Raw genomic sequence first — 13,032 nt, 5'->3', positions numbered from 1 at the left:
CCCAACCGTTTTCTTTATTATTATTATTATTATTATTATTATTATTATTATTATTATTGTTTAGACAGAGTCTTGCTGCATTGCCCAGGCTGGAGTGCAATGGCACAATCATGGCTCACTGCCACTTCAACCTCCCAGGCTCAAGCAATCCTCCTGCCTCAGCCTCCTGAGTAGCTGGGATGACAGGCATGCATCACCATGCCTGGCTAATTTTTTGATGTTTTGTAGACATGAAGTCTGGTCTTGAACTGACTTGTCTAGGATGGTCTTGAACTTCTGGCCTCAAGTGATCCTCCTTTCTCAGCCTTGCAAAGGACTGGGATTACAGGAATGAACCAGAGGCCAGCCACTTTATTATTAACAAGGTTCAATATTTCTGTATTTTTGATAGCTGTGCTTCTTCTTTGATAAAATGTTCATGTCCACTCAGCTCTGCACCCAGTGGACTGAATAGACATCTACAGAACTCCACACCCCAAATCAACAGAATATACATTCTTCTCAGCACCACATCACACTTATTCTAAAATTGACCACATAATGGGACATAAAGCACGCTCAGTAAATGTAAAAGAATGGAAATCACAACAAACTGTCTCTCAGACAACAGTGCAATCAAATTAGAACTCAGGATTAAGAAACTCACTCAAAACCACACAACTACATGAAGACTGAACAACCTGCTCCTGAATGACTACTGGGCAAATAACAAAATGAAGGCAGAAGTAAAGATGTTCTTGAAATGAATGAGAACAAAGACACAACGTACCAGAATCTCTGAGACACATGTAAACCAATGTGTAGAGGGAAACTTATAGCACTAAATGACCACAAGAGAAAGCAGGAAAGATCTAAAATCAACACTGTAACATCACAATTCAAAGAACTAGAGAAGCAAGAGCAAACACATTCAAAAGCTAGCAGAAGGCAAGAAATAACTAAGATCACAGGAGAACTGAAAGAAATAGAGACACAAAAAACCCTTCAAATAATCAGTGAAACCCAGGAGCTGGTTTTTTGAAAAGATCAAAAAAATTGACAGACCGCCAGCCAGACTAATAGAGAAGAAAAGAGAGAAGAATTAAATAGATGCAATAAAAAATGATAAAGGGGATATCACCACCGATCTCACAGAAATACAAACTACCATCAGACAATACTATAAACATCTCTACACAAATAAACTAGAAAATCTAGAAGAAAGGGATAAATTCCTGGACACATAAACCCTCCCAAGACCAAACCGGGAAGAAGTTGAATGTCTGAATAGACCAATAGCAGGCCCTAAAATTGAGGCAATAATTAATAGCCTACCAACCAAAAAGTCCAGGACCAGATGGATTCACAGCTGAATTCTACCAGAGGTTCAAAGAGTAGCTGGTACCATTCTTTCTGAAACTATTCCAATCAATAGAAAATGAGGGAATCCTCCCTAACTCAGTTTCTGAGGCCTGCATCATCCTGATACCAAAGCCTGGCAGAAACACAACAAAAAAAGAGAATTTTAGACCAATATCCCTGATGAACATTGATGCCAAAATCCTCAATAAAATACTGACAAACTGAATCCAGTAGCACATCAAAAAGCTTATCCACCACAATCAAGTGGGCTTCATCCATGGGATGCAAGGCTGGTTCAACATATGCAAATTGATAAATGTAATCCATCACATAAACAGAATCAACGATTAAAAAAACACATAATTGTCTCAATAGATGTAGAAAAGGCCTTCGACAAAATTCAACAGCCCTTCCTGCTAAAACTCTGAATAAAGTAGGTATTGGTGGAACGTATCTCAAAATAATAAGAGCTATTTATGGCAAAACCACAGCCAAAATCATACTGAATGGGCAAAAACTTTGAAACCAGCACAAGACAACGATGCCCTCACTCACGACTCTTATTCAACATAGTATTGGAAGTTCTGGCCAGGGCAATCAGGCAAGAAAAAGAAATAAAGGGTATTCAATTAGGAAAAGAGGAAGTCAAATTGTTCCTGTTTGCAGATGCCATGATTGTATATTTAGAAAACCCCATCGTCTCAGCCCAAAATCCTTTTAAGCTGATAAGCAACTTCAGCAAAGTCTCAGGATACAAAATTAATGCGCAAAAATCACAAGCATTCTTATACACCAATAACAGAAAGAGAGCCAAATCATGAGTGAACTCCCATTTGCAATTGTTACTAAGAGAATAAAATACCTAGTAATCCAAATTAAAGGGAGGTGAAGGACTTCTTCAAGGAGAACTACAAACCACTGCTCAACAAAATAAAAGAGGACACAAACAAATGGAAGAATGTTCCATGCTCATGGATAGGAAGAATCAATATCGTGAAAATGGCCATACTTCCCAAGGTAATTTATAGATTCAATGCCATCCCCATCAAGCTACCAATGACTTTCTTCATAGAATTGGAAAAAAAACTACTTTAAATTTCATATGGAACCAAAAAAGAGCCCACATTCCCAAGACAATCCTAAGCAAAAAGAGCAAAGCTGGAGGAATCACGCTACCTGGCTTCAAACTATACTACAAGGCTACAGTAACCAAAAGAGCATGGTACTAGTACCGAAACAGGGATATGGACCAATGGAACAGAACAGAGGCCTCAGAACAAACACCACACATCTACAACCATCTGATCTTTGACAAACCTGACAAAAACAAGCAATGGGGAAAGGATTCCCTATTTAATAAATGGTGCTGGGAAAACTGGCTAGCCATATGTAGAAAGCTGAAACTGGATCCCTTCCTTACACCTTATACAAAAATTAATTCAAGATGGAATAAAGACTTAAATGTAAGACCTAAAACCATAAAAACCCTAGAAGAAAACCTAGGCAATACCATTCAGGACATAGGCATGGGCAAGGACGTCATGTCTAAAACACCAAAAGCAATGGCAACAAAAGCCAAAATTGACAAATGGGATCTAATGAAACTAAAGAGCTTCTGCACAGCAAAAGAAACTACAATTAGAGTGAAAAGGTAGCCTGCAGAACGGGAAAAAATTTTTGCAATCTACTCATCTGACAAAGGGTTAATATCCAGAATCTACAAAGAACTCAAACAAATTTATAAGAAAAAAACAAGCAATCTCATCAAAAAGTGGGCAAAGGATATGAACAGACACTTCTCAAAAGAAGACATTTATGCAGCCAACAGACACATGAAAAAAATGCTCATCATCACTGGCCATCAGAGAAATGCAAATCAAAACCACAATGAGATACCATCTCACACCAGTTAGAATGGCGATCATTAAAAAGTCAGGAAACAATGGGTGCTGGAGAGGATGTGGAGAAATAGGAACACTTTTACACTGTTGGTGGGACTGTAAACTAGTCAACTATTCCACAATGGACTGTCAACCATTGTGGAAGACAGTGTGGTGATTCCTCAAGGATCTAGAACAAGAAATACCAGTTGACCCAGCCATCCCATTACTGGGTATATACCCAAAGGATTATAAATCATGCTGCTATAAAGACACGTGTACCCGTATGTTTATTGTGGCACTATTCACAATAGCAAAGACTTGGAACCAACCCAAATGTCTGTCAATGATAGACTGGATTAAGAAAATATGGCACATATACACCATGGAATACTATGCAGCCATAAAAAAGGATGAGTTCATGTCCTTTGTAGGGACATGGATGAAACTGGAAACCATCATTCTCAGCAAACTATCACAAGGACAAAAAACCAAACACCTCATGTTCTCACTCATAGGTGGGAACTGAACAATGAGAACACTTGGACACAGGAAAGGGAGTATCACACACTGGGGCCTGATGTGGGGTTGGGGGCGGTGGGAGGCGGGATAGCATTAGGAGATATACCTTGTAAATGATGAGTTAATGTGTGCAGCACACCAACATGGCACATGTATACATATGTAACAAACCTGCACGTTGTGCACATGTACCCTAGAACTGAAAGTATATAAAAAAAAACATCCGAGTTTGATAGACAACCACTATCTCATCTCAGTTACATCCACCCCTTCCTCAGACTCACTAATAAAGTGCAGCCTTTGAATAAAAAGAAGTAAAGCACAACCCCTTTGCTGTGTGTCTCAAAGCTGCAAAAGACGTCATGGGGAGTAAGAGCTAAGGTAGAGCCATGGAAAAACCCTCAGGGAATTTAGCATTTGTTGGAGATGATTCAAGCAGGTGCAAATGACCCAATGGTAAATACTTGATCTCCCTAATAAACTGAGTTTCAAAGCTGTCCAGGAGGAAGGGGGAAAAGGCTACTCATGAGCTCTTGCTACAGAGAAGAAAGTTTGACTCTCATGTACACAGATAACAAGCCACAATCAAGGGATCCTGTTCCGACTTTTAATACTAACAATGACTGTACTTTCCTGGGAACCTACACGGAGCAAAAAGAAAATCTTCTTTATGGTGTTCACAAAGTCTGCATATCGAGTTTTGAACAACACGTTGCTGATCTACCTGAGATTTGGGCTGTTCAACTGAGGCAAACCTGAGGTTCCTGAGAGTTAGCAAGAGAGCCCCTGTGTAAACATTGCCATGTTCTGGGTGATGCCTACACACTGTTTCTGAAAGGGTAAACCTCGGACCTTCCTCTTGCAGAGAAGCATTTTTACTGAGAGGTCTGGGCCACTTTGTCCATGGACAAAGTGAAACAGAAATCATGTCTCAAGGATTGTGACTTTATAAATATAGGGGATGGTGAGTTACTGACTGAGGAAATGTAATGCTCAGGAGAAGGAGGTAACATTAAGGCAAGAAATAACAGTAACTCCGACAGCAATGATTATGTTTGTTCATCAGGTCCTTTCCCGCCTGCACTGTGACACCCCAAAAGTCACAGTGATTGGCTAAAAGCAGCTGAAGTTTTCATGGTCCCAATCCTGGAGTGAATACTTGATAAATGTCCTCAAACATGAGTGCTCCTGAGAGGTTCAGGCAGGAATTCTTCCAGGGCACTTCATTCCTTTATGTCTATTTAGTAAGTGGACCCCACTGATTTAGGGATTCTCATCCTAGGTAGACAGGGTGACTTTTTTTTTTTTTTTTGTCTTCAGCAGTAATGGTTAGATTTTGCATCGCTGCATCCACTCAGTCACAGAGGGTCACTGAGAGCCTATTGTGGCCCTGTCTTTAGAATTTGCTCAAAGGCTTTTATGCTTTCCCTTTCCGCTAAGCTCTGACCCTGTTTTAGGATCTGGCCCTTCTTAAACCGTCATTCACAGAGAGGTCTTGGAGGAGTCAGAGTCCTTATTTCTACAAATTGACAACTGTGCTCCAGGCTTCTACTGGCCTCGTAGAAATGCGAGCACCTTTCAGCTACACCTCAGTCTCTGTGGTCAGATGATCTGGTTGATTTCAGCTATGGAGAGAATGATTGACTCATATTGCCCTGAATGACAGTGTGCAGAAGAATCACAACTTAAGAAACCAATTTCCAGGACATTCCTCCTCTTGTGGAATCTAGCCTTCCAACTGGTGATATTCATGATAAGCACAGTGCCAGTGATATGGTCTGAATCGGTGCCCCTACCCAAATCTCATGTTGAAATGTAACCCCAAATGCTGGAGGTGGGGCCTGATAGGAGGTGATTGGATCCTAGGGGCAGTTTCTCATGGTTTCACACCATCCCGCCTTGGGTGTTGTCCTCGTGACAATGAGTTTTTATGAGATCTGGTGGTTTATAAGTGTGTGGCACCTCCTCCCCACCCTCTCTTGCTTCTACTACAGCCATGTAAGATCCGCCTGCTCCTCCTTCACCTTCTGCCATGATTGTAAATTTTCTGAGGCCTCCCTAGAGGCAGAAGTCGCTATGCTTCCTGTAGAACCTGCAGAACCATGAGCCAATTAAATCTCTTTTCTTTATAAATTACCCAGCCTCAGGTATTTCTTTACAGCAATGCAAGAAATGACTAATATATCCAGACATGCTCATTTTTTCAAGGTGATCAATCACAAAGCAGTCAGTTTATTGCCTCTGTACATTGACTATCTCTGTAGGAAAACCCATTAAGGCTGCTGCTCTTTATGGCAGGCCTGCTTGCAACTCATCTTTGATGGGTCATGTATGGACTCCCCCAACTGGGGGTTCTGGATGTCTGAAGACCTTCCCAGTCTGATGTTACTGAGGAGCGGAGGACTAGAGGAAGAAGAAAAGCTGATGGAAGAGGTCAACAGCCATCAATTCAACCATGAATCTGCTAGTCCCACAAGGTTGGCCCCAGACAGGCAAATTAGGAAAATGCAGCTGAAAAGTATGGTGTATATAAATGGATCCATATGCCTCATATGTCCTTTCAGCTGAAAGGCAGGGGCCTTCTAATGTCCATGTACCTTCCTGTTGATAGCAAAAGATGCAGTATTTTACATAAGTAACCATAAAATGTTCCAGATAGTTGAATTAAGACCTTGTTTTCTCTTCTATAACGGGTAGCACTTAAGGCAGTATAGGTTCCAAACATTCTGTACAAATCCAGTGACTCTGATAATATGTGGTAAAATACAACTGAGAAATGGCATGGAGGGTCATATTTGGAGATCTCAGCAGAGGCAGCATATAGTGCATTTGGATCCTTGCCCCAGAACAGTTAGTGGAAGTGTGTGCACCATCTACCAAAACCAGAGTGGCCTTGGGTTTTCCAACCCCAGTTTCTTCCTTTGTTGTCACAGCCATGGCAAATCAGTGACACTAATCTCTGCTTCTAAACCTTCTACATGTTACATGATCTCTCAGGCCAGGACAAACTAATGAGTTAGTGTGTCAGCAACATTGGCCCCCAGGGAAAGATCTAGGTGAGTGTCTAGACTCACATGGTTCCATGTCAAGGCAGAGGCTGTGCTGGGCAAACTCTTTAGTTTCTTTCCAGCTCTCCTCTGTTTGGTAGAGTAATGCCGCTTTCAGTTCCAATGAAGAGGTTAACAGAAAAGCCCCTCATCTATTGCATGTAATTGTGTTGGTCTAAGGAGTGCACGGTCTACCCTATAGTTTCTGATTCCTGGGCTACACCAGCATCATCTAAGGCTAAAGTATTGTCTGCCCAGCTGCCCGAGTCTCTAGTGATCTCCCCACAACATGGCAGACCACACACACAGTGACACATTTGATATCCCTGTGTCCAGGCTAGAAGCAGATGAGATGCCAATCTGTTTGCCCTTTGAGTGACCTCCACTACGGGGCCAGGACCCATGAATATCTCTTTGGAGTTCTACCCTGAGAGCTGAGGAATATTTTCTCACTTCATGCAGATCCTATCTGGATGCCTTTGCTATCGTCACTGGCTCACAGAATTGCTTACTCCCCTGCCTGAGAGTTTAAGACAATCTGCTAAGCAGGTATATTCAAAAAGGAGGTATTAAAATAAACTGTCAGGCATGTATATTTAAAAAGACATATGCAGTCTTGTCTTAGAGATATACATTCATGCATTAGACTCATATTCCTGACATTATTCTGGAAAGATGATGTTATTTTACACACATTTATTGTCACAAATACTGAACTAACAGCCCTCTTTTATCATCCAGAAGGAACATGCTGGAAATAACCTATCTCCAAAAAATTCTGGCTTAAAAATGAATGAATTTAAGCCATATCAATTCATTTTAAAATGTTAGAAAATGGAAACTATGTTGCCACAATTCACTGAATTCCTAAGCTTTCTGTGAAAGAATTAAAATGAGGTTTATAGTGTCTATTTTCATGTCATTGTGGTTCCCTGCTCTTAATAAAAGTCCAATTGAGGTGGAAGTTAATGGGACAGGTGGAGCCTCCACTAACCACAGTGGGAAGTAACTCTTCTCTCCACCTGCTCTAGGATGCCAGGAATCCCACCAGTGAGAGGGTTCGTCCTCCTTTACTGTAACACAAAGGGGAAAAATGTGTAAAATCCAAATTGGCTTTCACAGCTCCTGCCTTTTCAGGCTGCTAGCAGATTCCCATTAGGTGAGAAACAAAGCTCTATATTAATGCTAGCCTCCCAGAGACGGGAGGAAAAAGATTAAAGCAAAGAATAAATCTTCAAAACTTCCTCCAAGTCTCCTTTGCTCTGGAGATTAATCATTGCAAGGTAAATAGTTCTGTGTATGACAGGGTGGAGGAGTGAGTCATAGGAGGGAGGGGATGTTTTGAGACATGGCACAGGAAAGAGGGAAGAGCCAGGGGACAGCTTCCCATGAAGTCTTGGTGTTCCCCAGTGTGTTATGTAAATAATATCCTGGGGTGGAAGTTGGAGGAGCAGGAACCACCAGGTCCACAGGGGACAAACTTCTACACATCTCTTCCAGCAGACAGAGAACCCAGAAAATGAAGGTAATGAGACAAAAACCCAAGCTGCTCCCTCCTGTCCCCAGAATCCTGAGAACCTGGGAAGGGGATGAGGATCACACTCCCCGTCGTGTTCAGCAGTTTGTAATCTGCCTTTGCTGGGTTTTCATTGATTAGTATAGGTCAAATCTAACCTAATCAGATCATTCCCACTACCAAATGCTGTCCCTCAACCCTCCTAGTTACCAAAATGAGAAGGTGGCTGGGACAAATGCTTATTTATTTCTTCATAAATCTGCATAAGATCAATAATAACCTTTATGTGTTTGTAGCATCCAACAATTAATCTACTCCTCCTTGAACATCTCTTTTGATCTTCAAAACAGATAAGGGAGCAGGGGCCTGAGAGCACCCCAAGTCCAAGTTAACAGAGGAGAGGAATCTGGACAGTTACTGACAGATAGTGGAGCACGAGGCTGACAGCCAGGAGAAGCCAGGTTTCCACCGCCAAATTTGGGATGAGGTCCATTGCCACTTTCCTTCCTCAACTGTCTCCTCTGAGTCTTACTTTCAGCTGTGTGCTGCTGTTTGCTGGGCTGTCTGCCTGGAGCTTCCCTGCCCTGCACAGCAGTCTTAAGTCAAGCTGCTGAAATGTTTATGTGCTGGAGAAGGAGGCGGGGCTGCAGCTGCAGCCAGTAGCAAAGAATCACACACACCCCTTTGCTGACCTCCTTTGAGTTCATGTTCTATGAGGAATCATAAACAACTTAATCAGTTTTATCAGGGAGTCCAAGGAATCTGAGTTCTTATCAGAAACTGAAGTGGAGCCATTAGCATCAACTCTATTTTTTTTTAATTTTATTATTATTATACTTTAAGTTTTAGGGTACATGTGCAAAACGTGCAGGTTTGTTACATATGTATACATGTGCCATGTTGGCGTGAAATCTGTTAAATCTCCTCTCACCTGCCCTTGTTTCCATGGCTGTCCTTATTCCAGAATACTTGAAATCCATCCCCACAAGCCATACCTACAGATCTTTACCCATGCAATTCCCTCTGCCTGGAGTGTACCCGTGCCCACTAGATGACTCCTACACATCCTTCCAAGCCCAGACAGACAGACCCCTTCTGTTAAAGTCTTACCTTACCAACCTCCTCACACAGATGTAACCATTGCTTCCTCTGGGTGCCTCCTATCCCCTCACAAAGTCCTATTGTTCTCTTTCCTCTCTACCACCATTGTGGGTTTCTGTGCCTGTTTCCCTTAGCAGAGGTGAGCTCCTCAAGGGCACAGTCTGGTATTACTTACTTTCATGACCCTGGACCCTAGCAAGGTACTGTACACATGGTGGGTGACCAGAAAGGTTGGCAGAGTTGACTTGGGTGAGATTGCTGGGCCCCTGTGTGTCATCCCCTCTAAGTCTGTAGAAATAGACTAATTAATCTCAGCAATAGACTAATCGTTGCTTGGGACTCAAATGTAGCCAGCACTGTGTCCCAACTAATGCAACTGGTCTTGTTCTGCAAAGGAAAATAGTAGAAGGCATGTTCTGCCACCTAATTCCTCAGAAAGTAACATAACATGAAGAGACTTACCTGCTGAGAGTTGTACTGAATATGTCAAGGAGGATACTATGTATCAGAAGAACACCCAGAGGCACCCTGTGCCTCTCATCTATTCATTCCTGTATTAAAGCATTTATCATGTATTTTAAAAGCTGTGCTCGCAGTACTTAGGGTACAAAATTGACTAAGACCCAGACATTAGCTCAATTGTTTTGATTTGTAGATCCTGCAAATAAGTGAGAACGTGCAATGTCTGTCTTTCTGTGCCTGGCTTATTTCACTTAACATGATGACCTCCAGTTCCATCCATGTTATTACAGATAACAGAATCTCATGCTTTTTTCGTGTCTGAATTGTACTCCATTGTGTATAAGTGGAGCACTTTCTTTATCCATTCATCTGTTGATGGACACTTAGGTTGCTTCCAAATCTTAGCATTTGTGAGTAGTGGCTATTGTGAACATGAGCGTGAAGATATCTCTTCAGTATACGGATATCCGTTCTTTCAGGTATATACCGAAGCACTGTGATTTCTGGATCTTATGGTAGCTTTCTTTTAATTTTTTGAGGAACCTCCAAACTGTTCTCTATAGTGGTTATACTAATTTACGCCAACAGTGTACAAGGGTTTCCTTTTCTCCACATTCTTGCTGGCATTTATTATTGCCTGTCTTTTGGATAAAAGCCATTTTAGCTGAGGTGAGATGCTATCTCACTGTAGTTTTTGATTTCATTTCTCTAATGATCAATGATGTTGAGCACCTTTTCATATGCCTATGTGGCATTTGTATGTCTTCTTTTGAGAAATGTCTATTCAGGCCGGGCGCAGTGGCTCACGCCTGTAATCCTAGCACTTTGGGAGGCTGAGGCGGGTGGATCACGAGGTCAGGAGATCGAGACCATCCTGGCTAACACAGTGAAACCCCGTCTCTACTAAAAATACAAAAAAATTAGCCAGGCATGGTGGCGGGCACCTGTAGTCCCAGCTACTCGGGAGGCTGAGGCAGGAGAATGACATGAACCCAGGAGGAGGAGCTTACAGTGAGCCGAGATAGTGCCGCTGCACTCCAGCCTGGGCGACAGAGAGAGTCTCCGTCTCAAAATTAAAAAAAAGAGAGAGAGAAATGTCTATTCAAATCTTTTGCCCATTTTTTAATTGGATTATTAGATTGTTTCCTACAGAGTTGTTTGAGCTCTTTATATATTCTGGCTATTAATCTGTTGTCAGAATGTTAGTTTGAAACTATTTTCTCCCATTCTGTGGTGTGTGTCTTCACTTTGTTGATTACTTTTTTTGCAGCACGGAAGCTTTTTAACTTGATGTGATTCCATTTGTCCATTTTTGCTTTGGTTGCCTGTGCTTGTGGGGTATTACTTCAGAAATTTTTGCCCAGACCAATGTCCTGAAGAGTTTCCACAATGTTTTCTTGTAGCAGTTTCATAGCTTGATGTCTTAGACTTCAGTCTGTCTCACTCTGTTGCCCAGGATGGGGTGCATTAGAATGATCTTGGCTCACTGCATCCTCCACCTCCCAGGTCCAAATGATTTTCCCACCTTAGCTTCTGGACTAGCTGGGACTACAGGAGCGCACCACCATGCCCAGCTAACTTTTGTATTTTTTGGTAGAGATGGGGTTTCACTATGTTGGCCAGGCTGGTCTCGAACTCCTGACCTCAAGTGATCTGCCCACCTTGGCCTCTCAAAGTTCTGCAAAGTACTGAGATTACAGTCATGAGTCACCCTGCTCAGCCAGATTTCAGTCTTTAATCCACCTTGATTTGATTTTTGTGTCTGGTGAGATATAGGTGTCTAGTTTCATTCTTCTGCATATTGATATCCAGCTTTCCCAGCACCATTTATTGAAGAGACATTCTGTTCCCCAGGGTATGTTCTTGGTAGCAGTGTCAAAAATGAGTTCACTGTAGGTGTTTGCATTTGTTTCTGGGTTCTCTATTCTATTTCATTGGTCTATGTGTCTGTTTTTATACAAGAACCATGCCATTTTGGTTACTATACCTCTGTAGTATAATTTGAAGTCAGGTAATATGATTCCTCCAGTTTTGTTCTTTTTGCTGAAGATAGCTTTGGCTATTATGGGTCTTTTGTGGTTCCATACAAATTGTAGGATTTTTTCTATTTATTTGAAGAATGTCATTGGTATTTTGAGGGATTGCATTGAATCTGTACATTGCTTTGAGTAGTGTGGACATTTTTAACAATGTTGATTCTCACAATATATAAACATGAAATATCCTTTTTTGTGTCTTCAATTCCTTTCATCAATGTTTTACAGTATTCATTGTAGAGACCTTTCTCTTCTTTGATTAAGTTAATTTCTAGGTATTTAGTTTTATTTGTGGCTATTGTAAATGGGATTACTTTTTTATTTTTGCCACATTGTTCACTATTGGCATATAGAAATGCTACTGATTTTTGTATGCTGATTTTGTATCCTGCAACTTTACTGAATTTGTTTATCAGTTCCAATAGTTCTTTGATGGAGTCTTTAGGTTTTTCCAAATGTCATTTGGAAATCATTTGCAAGTCATTTGGAAATGTCATTTGGAAGTCATTTTCAAGTATCATTTCCAAAGATTACTTGGAAATTATTTGAAAATTTTCTTGCTTCCTGGCACAAAATGTGTCCTAAACTTATCTTGAACATTCTTAATTCTTGCCCTGGCATCAGCCATTTCTCTAAAGAGCTCTGGTTCCCTTCAGTGGAAAATGGTATTCATAAGCCAAGATCGGGGCATTAAGTGTGTTCATTGCTATTGAAATGTCATTGTTACCTAGCCCTATCAGTGGAGAGAAGTAGGGAATATATGTTTTTTGTACACACACACAAATATAGACATACATTTACATCTATCTATCTCATTATCTGTCATCTATCTGTTACCTATCTATCATCTATCTACCCATCTATCTATCTACAAGGGTATGAATATACACAGATACATCCATTCCAATCTAATTTCATAGGATTCATGCTAGTTTTCTCCCTTTCTGAATCCATGACTCCCTTCTGCAAAGGTGAGAAGCCTGGCTTCTATCATCCTTAATATATTTACTTATTTGATCAATCCCCTTTATGTAGCCAAACCTCACCCAACCCCTCCCACTCATGGATGCCCTCCTCACCTCATGTGGGTTCTCCATACCCTATTTAGGCTCTGGCTGCTCTTGCAA

This window comes from Gorilla gorilla, chromosome 6 (genome assembly GCF_029281585.2).
Source record: "Gorilla gorilla gorilla isolate KB3781 chromosome 6, NHGRI_mGorGor1-v2.1_pri, whole genome shotgun sequence".
Taxonomy (NCBI): domain Eukaryota; kingdom Metazoa; phylum Chordata; class Mammalia; order Primates; family Hominidae; genus Gorilla; species Gorilla gorilla.
This window is presented reverse-complemented; position numbering follows the sequence as displayed.